A 12,662-nucleotide genomic window follows, 5' to 3' on the forward strand; every position below is an offset into this window, starting at 1 on the left:
ATTCTAGAGAGGCTCCATTTTCTGGGGAAAACAGGTGGCTTCCCTCTTCCTCTCTCTCTCTACCCCAGCTTCTACCCATATTATTCTGGAGCATTCTGACTTCTTTTGCCTTCTTCTTCCCTTTGTGGCTATCCTCAATATTCGCTTAAACCAAATTTTAATTGTATAGCATTATTGGAGGCCTACCAAGAATTACGTCAGCATCCTGGAGTCCTGACACCCCCCCTACCGACCCCCAGAGGTCATGTGGACTTTGGGGCAAAAGAGAAACAGCTCCCAGAGCTCCCAGAGCCACAGAGCACCCTGTAGAAGGAATTCACGCTATGGTCCAAAACAGTTTCTCCTCAGTCGGCCCCACCGCCCCCTCCGTTCGGAGTCTTTTTCTGCTGAACTAACGACTGGCGCTCGGGGAGTCTAATATCCACAGAGTCTTGGCCCTCAATTACCGTAATGGCTTATAATGAGATTTTGGCCAAGTAGCAGGTAGCAGGTTATTACTTCCTGCTCAGCGTGGGCAATGTCTACGCTGTTAATTTGTGTTGCCGAATGTGGCTCAGAGCTGGGCATCAAACTGTCAGAGCCAGATGTATTCTATTAGGTGCGAGGCTCACATTGGCCCATGGGCAATTTTTTTTCAATATGGAGGCATGTTAACTCACCACAGGGTGAATCCTGACGAATTCAAGCCAGCCAAATAAAAGGGGTAATATCCCAAGCCATCAAAGTAGTATGTTCCAGAGACAGATAACACCTGGTACCACCCATTGTCAGCAATGTCTCTCCAACCCAGGCCATTCCACTGATAGGTAAAAAGTGCACCCCTCTTAATATTGTTGGAGAGACTCTGGTGCCTTCATTAAGTTTTAATGAGCCTGCCCCTAATGAAGGCCCTTATAATATGTTCTTCTACTGTTTACTTTGTCTTTATCTTGGGTAAAAAAAAATGTACAAGAGGTTCATATTGCTCTTATAAACTGCTTTCTACTATTAATTCTTACTTAACCTATAGTTTCTTTCATTAGCATTAGCATATATATGGACTTTTTATTTTTCCAAGGCAGGTTAGAGGATGGGAAGTCAAAGATCAGGAAATAATGAAAATATTTTGGCATTTGGCATTGAGATTTGCTAGTGCCCAAGAATTATGCTGTGCTTTCTGCAACAACATATTTTTTTTTATATAATGCAAACTTCTTTCAGTTAGCTCATATATCAGCAGATTCTTTTTGTTTTCCTTTTGGAGAAAGCAATTTAGAGTGTCCTGGAATTAGGAAAGATTATAGTAATATCAGTACAGGAAAAGTTTGTTTGGATTCTAATGAAGGGCAGATGGAGGCTGGACTAATGTGCCCAAGAAAGAAGGTCTTCCCCCAATCCTTGCAGAGTTTGAATTATGACAAACCTAGTTGTTACTGGCTCTGCTTAATTTTATTTGAGAGGTTCTTTTTTTTTTTTTTTTTTTTTGCAGCTTGAAGAATAAAAAAAAACAAAAAAGCAACTTGTCTTTATTTTCAATGACTCTCTTGAGAAATTTTAGCTTGAAGAACTAGACAGAACTGTGGATGTTTTCCCCCCTTTTGATGTAAGCTTTCTAATAGGAGCAGATCTGAAACCCAAAAGCAAATTTGTGCTTGAGAGCAAAGCCAGAATTCCCATTCAAACTCTGCAGGAGGACCCCCACTGCTCTGATTTGTTCATTTAAGATTCTATCCTTTAGAGAAAAGCTAAAGACTTTCTGGGAAATTTTTTCTGCAAGTTTTTTTTTTTTTTCCTATACTTCATAAATTATGGTTTCCAGGTTCAGTTCCACTCTACTTATCCAAACAACTCTTTTCTTCTTTTCTTCTGTTAATACAGTCTACACATCACTTAAATTTAGACTTTTGTTTTTTTGTTTCTTATTAAAGAGCTGGCACAACTATTATAATTATAATAATAATTATTATTATTAATTTTAGGTGCCATTGGTTTTCAGAATGTTGTTTGGAGACAGTAACTCATTTACTAAAACTCAATACACTAGGACCCTCAGTCAGCTAGCTTTTCTGTCTCTGAATTTGTGTGATCTTAATTTTATAAGAATAAAAGCTAATGTCAAGGGTTTTATTTTTTAAAAAGGAAAAAAAGAAGTCCCTTGGGTTTTCCTAGAACAGTGTTTCTTAAAGTGGGGTCCCCTAATCAGCAGCATCACTCTCACCTGGGAACTAGCAAAAATGCAAATTCTTGGCCCTATCTCAGACCCACTAATCAGAAACTCTGGGGATGGGGCTCAGCAGTCTGTTTTATCAAGCCTTCCACGTGATTCTGGTGCAAGGGCAAGTTGCATCATAGGATTCTTTCATTTATTCCACACACAAAAAATAATCTATTGAGTACCTACATGCCCTGAGCCTCATGAAGCAAGGATGAAAAGTTGTCATCTCTACCCTTTTGGAGCTCATACATAAAGGAGATCCTAAGACCTTGAGAAATGTTCAATGAACAGTCTTCCCATCCCAGCTAAGCTTCTAAACTGTATCATCCTCACTATAGATACTCAAAGAAATCCTCATTTGTGGTCACTGTGATATACCTGGTAAGACAATGAAGCTGACTTTGGTTTTACATAATGTTGAGGTACGAGAGAAAACTCAGAAAGGTTTCTAGTTAGTCATGAGTTAATGAGATAATTTAATTAGTTAACTGGAACCCAACATTCCCCTAGTGGCTAGTCAATCACATGACTGTTATATGAGGAAAGAAAGTGTATGGGAAGAAAGTGTGTGAGAGCCATTTTACACATGCTTCGCTGACCACGTGAAAGGTCTCTCAGCTGAGATGGAGAGCCCCACCTGCACTCAGCTCTACTTCCCCTGGTCTAGTAACACCGATTTTTGTTTACTCCCTTCTCTGATTGAATCTACTCATTGCTTTTACTCCTAAAAAATTCTAATTTAAAATGCCATGCTCTAGAATGTTATACCTTTATTGCTGTTTTAAAAATAATGATAATCTTGAAATCCCTGGAAACCCATGAGTATCTCATTTCTCCTAAAGGGAAGTGGTCATTTGCTGTCAGGCCATGAAAATAAACACTGACCCATGTACCAGAGACTAATGATGGGCACCAAATAGTGGTCAAAGAGAAGCTGGAATTATTATTTTATTTTTATTTGAGCTGCTTTTGCCTTCCTTCCTTCCTTCCTTCCTTCCTTCCTCTCTTTTTTAAAAAAGATTTTATTTATTTTTGAGAGAGCACAGAAGGAGAGTAAGAAGGAGAAGCAGACTCTCCACTAAGTGGAGAGCCTTGTGCAGGGCTTGATCCCAGGACCCTGAGATCATGACCTGAGCCAAAGGCGGATGCTTAACTGACTGAGCCACCCAGGCAGCCACTGCCTCTCTTTTCTGATTAGTCTGGACCAGATACTCTAAGAGGGAAGATGATAGCTGGGTGGGTTTGGGCAGCTATGATTTGTGTGGATGGAGTATACACATCTTTTGTATATTTTATTGATCCAGTTTTATTCTGTTTTATTTTTGAGTTTTCTACTTTTTTTGCTGTCACAATAATTGGTAACTCCATGCCATTGGGTAGCATATTTCCTTTTGGATTTCTGCAATGAAAATGATATTTTTCTAGGAAATGCAGGTATTTTTCTTTGTATATTCGTTTGCATACTTCTTTATATTTATGCAGGTATTATGTAAACATCCCCAACCCCTCAGCCTGGAAGATGAATTAGAGCAACTGATGGCAAAGAAAATCGGTCTTCAGAATCAAGGCTAGGGGAATCCAAAACGGGGTTGTTTGGTTGCCCCATTCCCAGAAAGCCTTCAGTATAGATTGAGCAAACATGACATATTGATCATTACAGAACTTATAATTGGTGACCAAAAGCACAGTGTGCCTTTAATGGCCCTTCCTGAATAGTTGCCATCATTTTTTTTAAGAAAGCTGCTGTTTTTCCTAAATTCATGCTGCCCTCTAGTGGCAATGCTCTTGACTTCAGACGGAAGATGGAAAAGAGGAATGTGCACATAATGGTGGAAATGGTGGAGGTGATGAAGGGGTGAATTTTTCTTTCTTTTCTCTCTCCTGTCTGAAAGATTTCTGAGTTTTCTTCAATAAAAAGAAAAAAGAACACCGAGAAAGAAAAATGAAGCCATACCACTTGACCACTGTCCACTTTGATTGACAGCTTGGTTTATGTGACATCCATCAGTGAGCAGCACAGAAGGGAACTTCATGAATCTGAACTGATTTGCATTCCATCTTGGCATGCACTTTGGAATCCAGCCCATCTCAAATCCATTAAACCCCACTTAGAATACAGAGATGGGGAGTAGGGGAACATGCTCACACCAAACGGGCCTTGAAGATTCAATTTCTCCCAATGGAAAAGTAGGACTCAGCCTATGTCAGATTGATCTTTGGAGTGCTCCCCTGTCTTAAGGGCAGTTTCCTATCATTCAGAGATACCTGGGCTAGACAGGTAGAGTTGCATGGACGTCTGGTCTGGCACTGTGACCTTGGCGAAGCCACTTTGAACCTCATTTTTTGCCATTATGAAATGAAAGACTTGACCTAAAATGAAGATGTTTAAATTTTGTCTCAATGAGAATTCTTCAGTACAGTTAAAGAAATAATTTTAAACAGAAGTATTCTATTCTGTGTTTAAGCTTGCTAGGAAGTATAGCAAAATAGAGTGTTCTTGTAAGAGTGTATAAATAAATCATTGTTTAGGAAGTCAGAATAAAAACTTTCTGGCTTCATTTTAACTCAGCACAAAAAATGTAGCCTGAGAAGAAAAACCGAAATTTGGATTACTAAGAAGATTTAGCAGGTTTTGTGTTTTGTTTTGTTTTTTTTTTTAATGGAGGGATATTGTTGGAGCAAGGAAATCTTTACTATGGCATTGATTTCTGATGTGTATATGTTCCTATTTGATTGAAATACAGCATATGTAGAGATAAGAGCCAAACATATTAATGAGGTTTAAAAAAGAGCAAGTGAGCCCACCCTCAGACTGGGATTCTTCCCATCAGTCTCTGTCTACCTGAACAACCTCAATACAACACAATTTAAAAAGCATTGACATCTGAGGAAAAGTGTGTTGACTGTTTCCTTTCCAGGATTCACATAATGGAAACATCTGCTGCCAGATAACTCTTAATTCTGTCAGCCTAATATTTCCTCTATGTAGAAAGGACTTTGAATGGCCAGGTCAGGTCTGGGCAGGGCCACAGCATCTGCAACCTGAGGGCAGGGACCACGGGCTCAAGGTGGGATAGTGGAGCTGGTTACTGAAGGTCCCCTCTAAGGTGTGGTTATTTCTGGAGTTTGACCAGCTTTTACACTTCCCACTAGCAGATTATGTGAGGACAAACCTGGCCCTGCATTTTTCTCCTCCTTTCCGACCTCCTTCCCTTCTTCTAAAATGACAAGCCTCATTTCAGCTGCCCTGGGAGCCCAGAGTGCATTTCCCACAGGCTCTGGCTTGTCACACATCAACCTGTCTGCCCAGTCATGTGACCGTTTGTGCAGCCTCCCCCAGGCTGGGAGGCTGGCGTCTCAGCCTTGCATTCCTATCACCTTCGGGGCAGGTTTTGCCAAGATCCTTTCTCTGCTGACTGGTTTCCCTCCCTGGCTTTTTCTTCCTCACAAACACGCGGGTGAGGCTTGACAAGGCCCAGCATTTGTGTAAGCAGAGGCTATATAATCCGTTTGCTCTCAGTGCAAATTTTAACTTCCCACTGGGCCTCCCCTGGGGGACTGAGCACTGGGGCCAAGTGCTCTCTTCTCAAAGAGATAGGTGGCCCGGCATTTGAGGTCAATCAGCTTTCTTTCAGAATGTGGATGCATCCAAACCCTTGGATGCTGTGACCCATGCTGTATTTTTGTTTTTGTTTTTGTTTTTGTTTTTTTGACCAGTGCTTGGTAGAAAGCAGCACGTCATAACCCCACCGTTCGGATGCTGTCATGCATCCAGAGTATTGATCTTTGTCCTGCATACTCTTTGTGCTAAGAAATGAATAAAAACTATCATTTACTTTAACTTATAATAAGCATTGCCGGTAGAAAGAGCCAATCCAAAATAAAACTGACAGCAACTAAACCTGCACATAATGTAATTTATTATGGACCAAAAAAAAAAAAAAAAAAAAACTGATCAAGATTTATATCTTGTTGGTATATTCACGGGGAGAAATTAGCCTTGGTGGAAATAATGAAAACAAAATAAAATTGAAATGAACCAAAACGACACACAATAAAGTGAGTTGACTAAACTTTAACAGAAGGCACAAGTCTTCCTGTCACAATTCAGATTTGCAAAATTTTACTCAAGGTAATGTGACTTTGTAAAAATTGATGACTCCGGGATTTAGAAGCTATAACCAGTCAACTTTGATATTGGGCAAAAGCTGAGAAATTTAGCCTTGATGTAAAAATTACATGGAAAAGAATTGATTCCATTGAAAATAAACTTGATAAAATAGAAGCGAAATGTGAAACATAGAATATGGTTTAACTTTGCATTTAAAACTTAAGGAATTAAATTGGCTAAATGGAGTTTGCTCTGAATAATTAATGCTTTCTCAAAGAAAAATTACCAGGCTAGTCTCCATGTTTATATTCATAAGCATGAAGCCAAAGCATCCTTGGGGTCAAAATGGCAGAATTCAAAGGTCTGCCATGGCAGTATCTCAGGAACAAGAGAGCAGGGCATGCTGCTCCTACCTCTCCTGGGGTTGTTTTGTATAATAAAGGAGGAAAGTTCTGGAGTGTGCTCATTTGAGAGACTAGGAGATATCCCTTGCATAGCGTTGTTTGAGGTAGTCACTGCAGTAGTCAGCAAGGTTCCTGTGCCCCTGGCTGATGGAGGGGACAGCAGGAGCCCCTACAGATGTTTTTGGGATCAGCAAGCATTGAACAACCATGGCACCCGATTCCAACCCAAGAAGCAGATAATAAACTGAGACACTTGCCTAAAATCACCCTCAGCTAGTTTGGGAAAGAAGTCTCTCACTTTCTTCTTTGACTTCTCTACCTAGAGAGCCTTTCCCCTTTTCTTCCCAGCCTGAGGCTTCTCAGAGGGGCGTGCAGATGAAGGGAAAATCTGCGGGGCATGGACGGTGGACTCTGTCCTCCTTCCACAAAAACAGCTCCTAAGCAACCCCTTCCCTTAAGACCTTTTACAATCTCTCTTCTTTTCATTTTGCTTTTGTATTTAAGTAGCTGACACTGAAGGAGGATGTTGTGCTGGGAGCCTGTAATTCTGCAGGCTCTGCTAAATCCGGTGTGATAGCCACAGCAGAGCTGATAGCTCATCGCACAGGCTGACCTCGGGGTACTGCTCCAGCCACTTCTCAAGATCATAAAACATGGCTGTTTATTCCCTTCTAGCTCCCAGTTTACTCGCGACCCACACGTAACAAAGACCGACGAATGTGCTTTCTGCGGAATGTCCTTCTCCGTGTATGATGTTTACAGCTCTTAAGGCTGGATGATAACATTCACTTCACTTCTCTCTTTCCAGCCAGATAATGTGATGGCTTTGTTTCTGTGGGAGGAAAGTGTTCAGCATAAAAACAACCCTGGTGTTTAGGAATTGAGACTGTTGCCTTCTGTCATTTTGCCCCCTTCTTTAATAATGCAGATATTCAATCTGTGTATATTTTTAAGCTGTTTCAGACATGTAGTCTTAGCAGAGGTTAAGGTATGAGCGTTCAGCAATTGAAATTCCTAACTTTGTGGATTCTGTTCAAATTGTGTATAGGTAATAATTTCAGTGGTATTAATCTATTCATCAAGTATTTATTGAACACCTGCTCTGTGCTGTTTCAGCCAGTGGGCATTAGAAACTGGGGAGGAGGGAGTATTGTAGAGGTGACATGTTCACAGGTATGTATAGTGTCACATGGAAGCATAGTTCTAGAACCTTCTTCAGTGGACCAGAAAGACTCTCCAGATACTCTTTCCCTGTCACTGGACCCACCTCTTCACAACACTGTCATCACTTTTTTTCAGAGGCCGTAAAGAGTCTAGTTCCTTCCTTTACTTGTACAGATTGGAAAACAGGAGTTCCGTGAGAAGCCCTCTGTCCTTTGCCTGTTCCATAGCGCTAACTGCAAGCTCCTAGGGATCAAAATCACTAGATCAAAATCTGTTTGTCGTTACACAGCAATAATTACATTTGTGATAATAGCATTTAAAATGATGATTACCAAAACTAATGTTCATAATGATAATAGCATTGATCCTTTTTACTTTATTTTACAAATATGAATTTATCGGTCCAACCTGTACTCCATCATCAAATAAGTTTTTATATTTGTATGTTTATGTGTGTCTCGATTATTATTGTTTAGATTATTGTTTAGATTAGATTTTGACTATTACTGTATAGATACAAAAGGCCAACCACTTACTCTGAGACTTAGAGTTGAGTTGAGCTCTGTTGAATGTAAAGTTGATAAGTTAATGGGCTCATATCAAAGCTAACAGGGCATGGGCTAGGTTGCAGGAAGCACTTCCCAGCTCTGAGTGTGGAATACAGGCTGCACAAAAGTGAGTGGAACTTCTTTCCTTGGGGATTTTGAGGTCCAGCAGAGCTCTTCTTCTATATATTATGGGAATGTGGGCTGGATGCGTTTCAAGAGCTAACTTAGTTGAAATCAAATTTTTGATTAACTGACCATTGGATTTGCCTTCTCCATCAGGCAGTGTTGGATCTGACATCCCTGTCTTCATAAGGGAAGCATTTGAAAATACTAAATCACTTATTTCAGAGCTAGAATGAACTTCCAAGATTATCTGGCCCCTTGCCTTCATTTTACAAATGGGGAATGCAGCCCAGTAAGGAAAAGGCACATGGATGTGGTCACATAACCCTTAGGGGTAGCGCTGGACTTAAATACAGGTCTTCTCCCACCTCTCCTTAATAAATAGACATCAGAAATGCAAGTGGAAGTGCAAGGCTGTCCAGGGGATCAGGGAGCCCAGGGGTCTTTGCTGGACTCTGCACGAGTGTACAAGGCATTTCTACTCAGGACTTTCAGGGTCTTCCCCGGCAAAGTCTCTGGTACTGCCCCGCCATCACAGTCTTGCATCAAAAGAAAAGAGGCTGCTTCTTGCCCCTCAGGCAGCCCCAAGGTCTTAACTTAACCTGCGTAATTAGAACATCCATTCCAGAGGGGGAAACATTTAAAAGATAAAGGACCTCTTTAAAACAGATTCTTCCCAATACATTTTTTTCATAATTATAGTTTTAAAAGCTTATGGTGATGGGAGAGCTGGCTACTTAAGAAAAATTAGGAGTCTCATTTGGCAGGAGCAGATTCCCCAGGGGACAGCACACTGTCATTTTTCAGGGCCCCTGAAAAGAGCCCCCCACACAGACAGATACATGTCGGCCTGATGCATGGCAAGCCTGTTTCACTTATTATGGCCAAAGCCAGATATTTTAATTAAAAACACTACATATGCCATTAAATGTGTTGTTCCCCCTGCAGTCCCAAGACGTTATAGTTCGAGGAGATACAAACAAGTGAATGCATTACAGATGTACGCGGAAACCACCGCCTACTGAGTCACAACCAGCGGGTTCCCAATTTCCAGCCTCAGAGCGCCTCCCTGTCAAAATGTTCTTTGCAAGCAAACTGTTCCCTCTGTAATTTTCACCGTTTATAGCAGTTGCCATGATGAGAGAAGAGGACCATGGGGAGGCAGGGGAGAGAGAAACATGCTGCCACCTCACTTAATTTATAAGCAGATTCGATTGTTTTACAAATAATCTTCCTGATAAATAAAGTCCAATGGCCACACATGGGATTGTGGGGTTGAATTTTTTTTTCCTTCCTTGTTACATTTATTTATTTATTTATTTATTTATTTATTTAACACTAAAGTCCCATGTGAGGGAATGATCACCTCCCAATGTGAGCTCGGGTAGGATTCTCAACAGAGGCAACACTTGCTTAATTTAAGCAATTGTAGGTGGTGTGAGTTCAAAAATTTCAGCCGATTTTAACGGTCACTAGCCAGACCACCTTTCTCCCCAGGAGAACGTGAGCAGCTGGATTTCATTTTTGGCTGCCAGGCCGTCCCTGTGCCTTCCTGCAGCAGCCTGCAGACGGAGTGCCTTCCCTGTAAGGATTTTATTCAAGGTGACAGCGCCTCACACGTTGGCGCTCTGATCACCTCAAGTAGCCGAGATACCAGGGGGATGAGTGCACTCCTCCTGCAAAGTCCAAATTTAGATTGACTGAGGTTATCCTTAGGCCCCTTGACCCCAAGTGCTCTGACAGAACAGGGCTGCCAGGAACTTAGAGCAGCGAGTTCTGTCATGATGTCTGGGGAGAAACGCTCTGCAGGAGCGGGTGGAGAAGAACCCAAGTGATAGGGAGTGATGTCAGCTTTCGTTAGAGCGGCAGACAATGTTAGAATATCCTTGGCATAATATGGCACTGGTATCTCTGTCAGCATCTCTGTTTTCTGTCACCGCGCACAATCCTGGGCCTGTCTCTAGCCCTGACAGCGTCTCTTCAGATCAGGTTATTGCCAGCACAGAGACTAGCTCTGCTCCCCACCATACAGCCCTTTGTTTGAAGTCTGCCCTTTTTGTCATCAATGCACTTGATGCCTATTTAAATCTGACGGTGAGTATGGTATCTGTTTTCCCGTCAAGAGATCATTGACAATATTAATACCTCATGTCCTTGCCTCATTCTCTAAGCTCTGACACCTCACCAGTCTCCTGCATTCATCAAACAGCCCTCTCTCACCAGGACATCTATAAACATTCTTGCTTCCAGGCCCCAAGGAACAGGGAAAGCCTTAAAAAGGACTTTCATCAGTGCCGACCAGAAAGAAGGCCTGGGGAACAGGGCTCAGAACACTTCACCTCCCTCCCTCCACATTCCAGCCCACGTTCCAGGAGTAGCCAGCTTGTTTCCAGGATGGCACTTGCCGTCCAGGTTGTATCTAGGCAAGGTCTGGAGTTGACGGTTACCAAGGAAAGAGGATAGAGTAAAGAAATTCAGTCCCTGAACAGACTGGAGGGTTTACTGGAGAGAATGCACCCACTAGTGGGTGGTGTGTGTGTGTGTGTGTGTGTGTGCGCGCGCGCATGTCTGCCTTTCATTCTTTTACTCAAGAGAAAGACTGTGTTCTTTATGACATCTGACAGCGCTATCCATTTCTTTTTATAAAAATTCATGCTGTCCTGGTGTTGTAGAAAGAAATTAACATCCCTTGGCCTCATCCTTCCAGATTTTTGAGGGTTTATTTGAGTCAGTTATGTTCAAGGAAGCCCTTTGTGGATTTGCAGAAACATCTGAGACACTCGCACCCAGGCCTGTAGGGGATACTGTTCCTGGAACAGAACCTGACCAGCCAAGCCAGACCAACAGGCCAGCTCCCAGTGTTGGTAACAATGTTAGTACAACCACAGGTGCTACATGATACAGTACAATGAAGGGAGCGGCTCGGTGCTGCCAACAGCCAAAGGAATCATTTTTAGCTCCAAGAAGGGTCTCAAGAAGGTCTTATCCAAGCTCGATGTTTCCAAGCACCTATGAAAAGTAGAAACTCGGGATTGGGGCCAAGGAGAAAACATGGCTAAAGGGGGAGGATTGGTCTGCAGTAAACTTGTTCATGGAAACGTGATAAACAGAAGTAATGAGAGCACCAAGACCAGCCTGAGGCCATGAAACAATGTCATCCTCGCCCTTTTGCCAACTCGCAAGAGATTCTGTGACCCCAGGAATTCCCAACTTTGTCCCAGGCCATTCAAACCAGGGAGCATCTGCCCTGTCCTTAAAAGTTTCTAAGAGCCATTTTTAATCCTTCGTTAAGAATATTTAAAGTTCTGGGGCACCTGGGTGGCTCAGTTGGTTAAACATCTGCCTTCGGCTCAGGTCATGATCCCAGAGTCCTGGGATTGAGTCCCACATCGGGCTCCCAGCTCAGCGGGGAGCCTGCTTCTCCCTCTGACCCTCTCCCCTTTCATGCTGTTTCTCTCTCTCTCTCTCTCTCTAATAAATAAATAAATAAAATCTTAAAAAAAAAAAAAAAAGAATATTTAAAGTTCTGTAGTAGAGAATCATCTCTTGTAGAATCACCAAAATATTTACTTAGAACTTCTGCTGTGAAGAACCTGGATAATTTCAAGTACTAATTTACCCCAAATGAGCAATAGATGGTGATTGTTGGTTTCACACTAACAAACTGACAGAAAAAAATAATCATGCATACAGGCAGCTATTTTTACAGGTAGATTTTTGGCTCATGAATTAATGTTTTATAGACATTTCTTTGCTTTTTTCTGGTTATGCACACTTCAGAGACTCAAGTACTTTTAGGAATAAGACAACTCTGTGAAGCTGAATTTTAAGTTACTTTTTCTAAGATTAGAAGAAAAATATGGCAAAAAACAAACTGTAATTATAAATATTTTCTTTGAGAAAAACTGATTTACCCTTACTGATCATACAAAGCTTTCATAATAACTATGGCAGGTGATTTCTTATGGATATTTAGAATAAATATTGAGTTGGTTAAATGATTTGATCCTACTCTAGAGGTATCTTTCATACTTAAACTCTCCTACAATCTCCTTGAATGAAACAAAAACTGTATGTGGAGTCACAAAATTATTTAAAATAAAACTAAAGATGAAAAT

At 41.4% G+C, this 12,662-nt stretch overlaps 1 protein-coding gene across 2 annotated transcripts in view; it reads left to right on the forward strand.

Moving 5' to 3' along the window:
* Positions 1 to 12,662, forward strand: part of LRMDA (leucine rich melanocyte differentiation associated) — a 1,041,793-nt gene that overhangs the window by 1,028,237 nt on the left and 894 nt on the right. The window lies entirely within an intron of this gene.

This window comes from Phoca vitulina, unplaced genomic scaffold, assembly GCF_004348235.1.
Source record: "Phoca vitulina isolate PV1807 unplaced genomic scaffold, GSC_HSeal_1.0 scaffold29, whole genome shotgun sequence".
Lineage (NCBI taxonomy): Eukaryota > Metazoa > Chordata > Mammalia > Carnivora > Phocidae > Phoca > Phoca vitulina.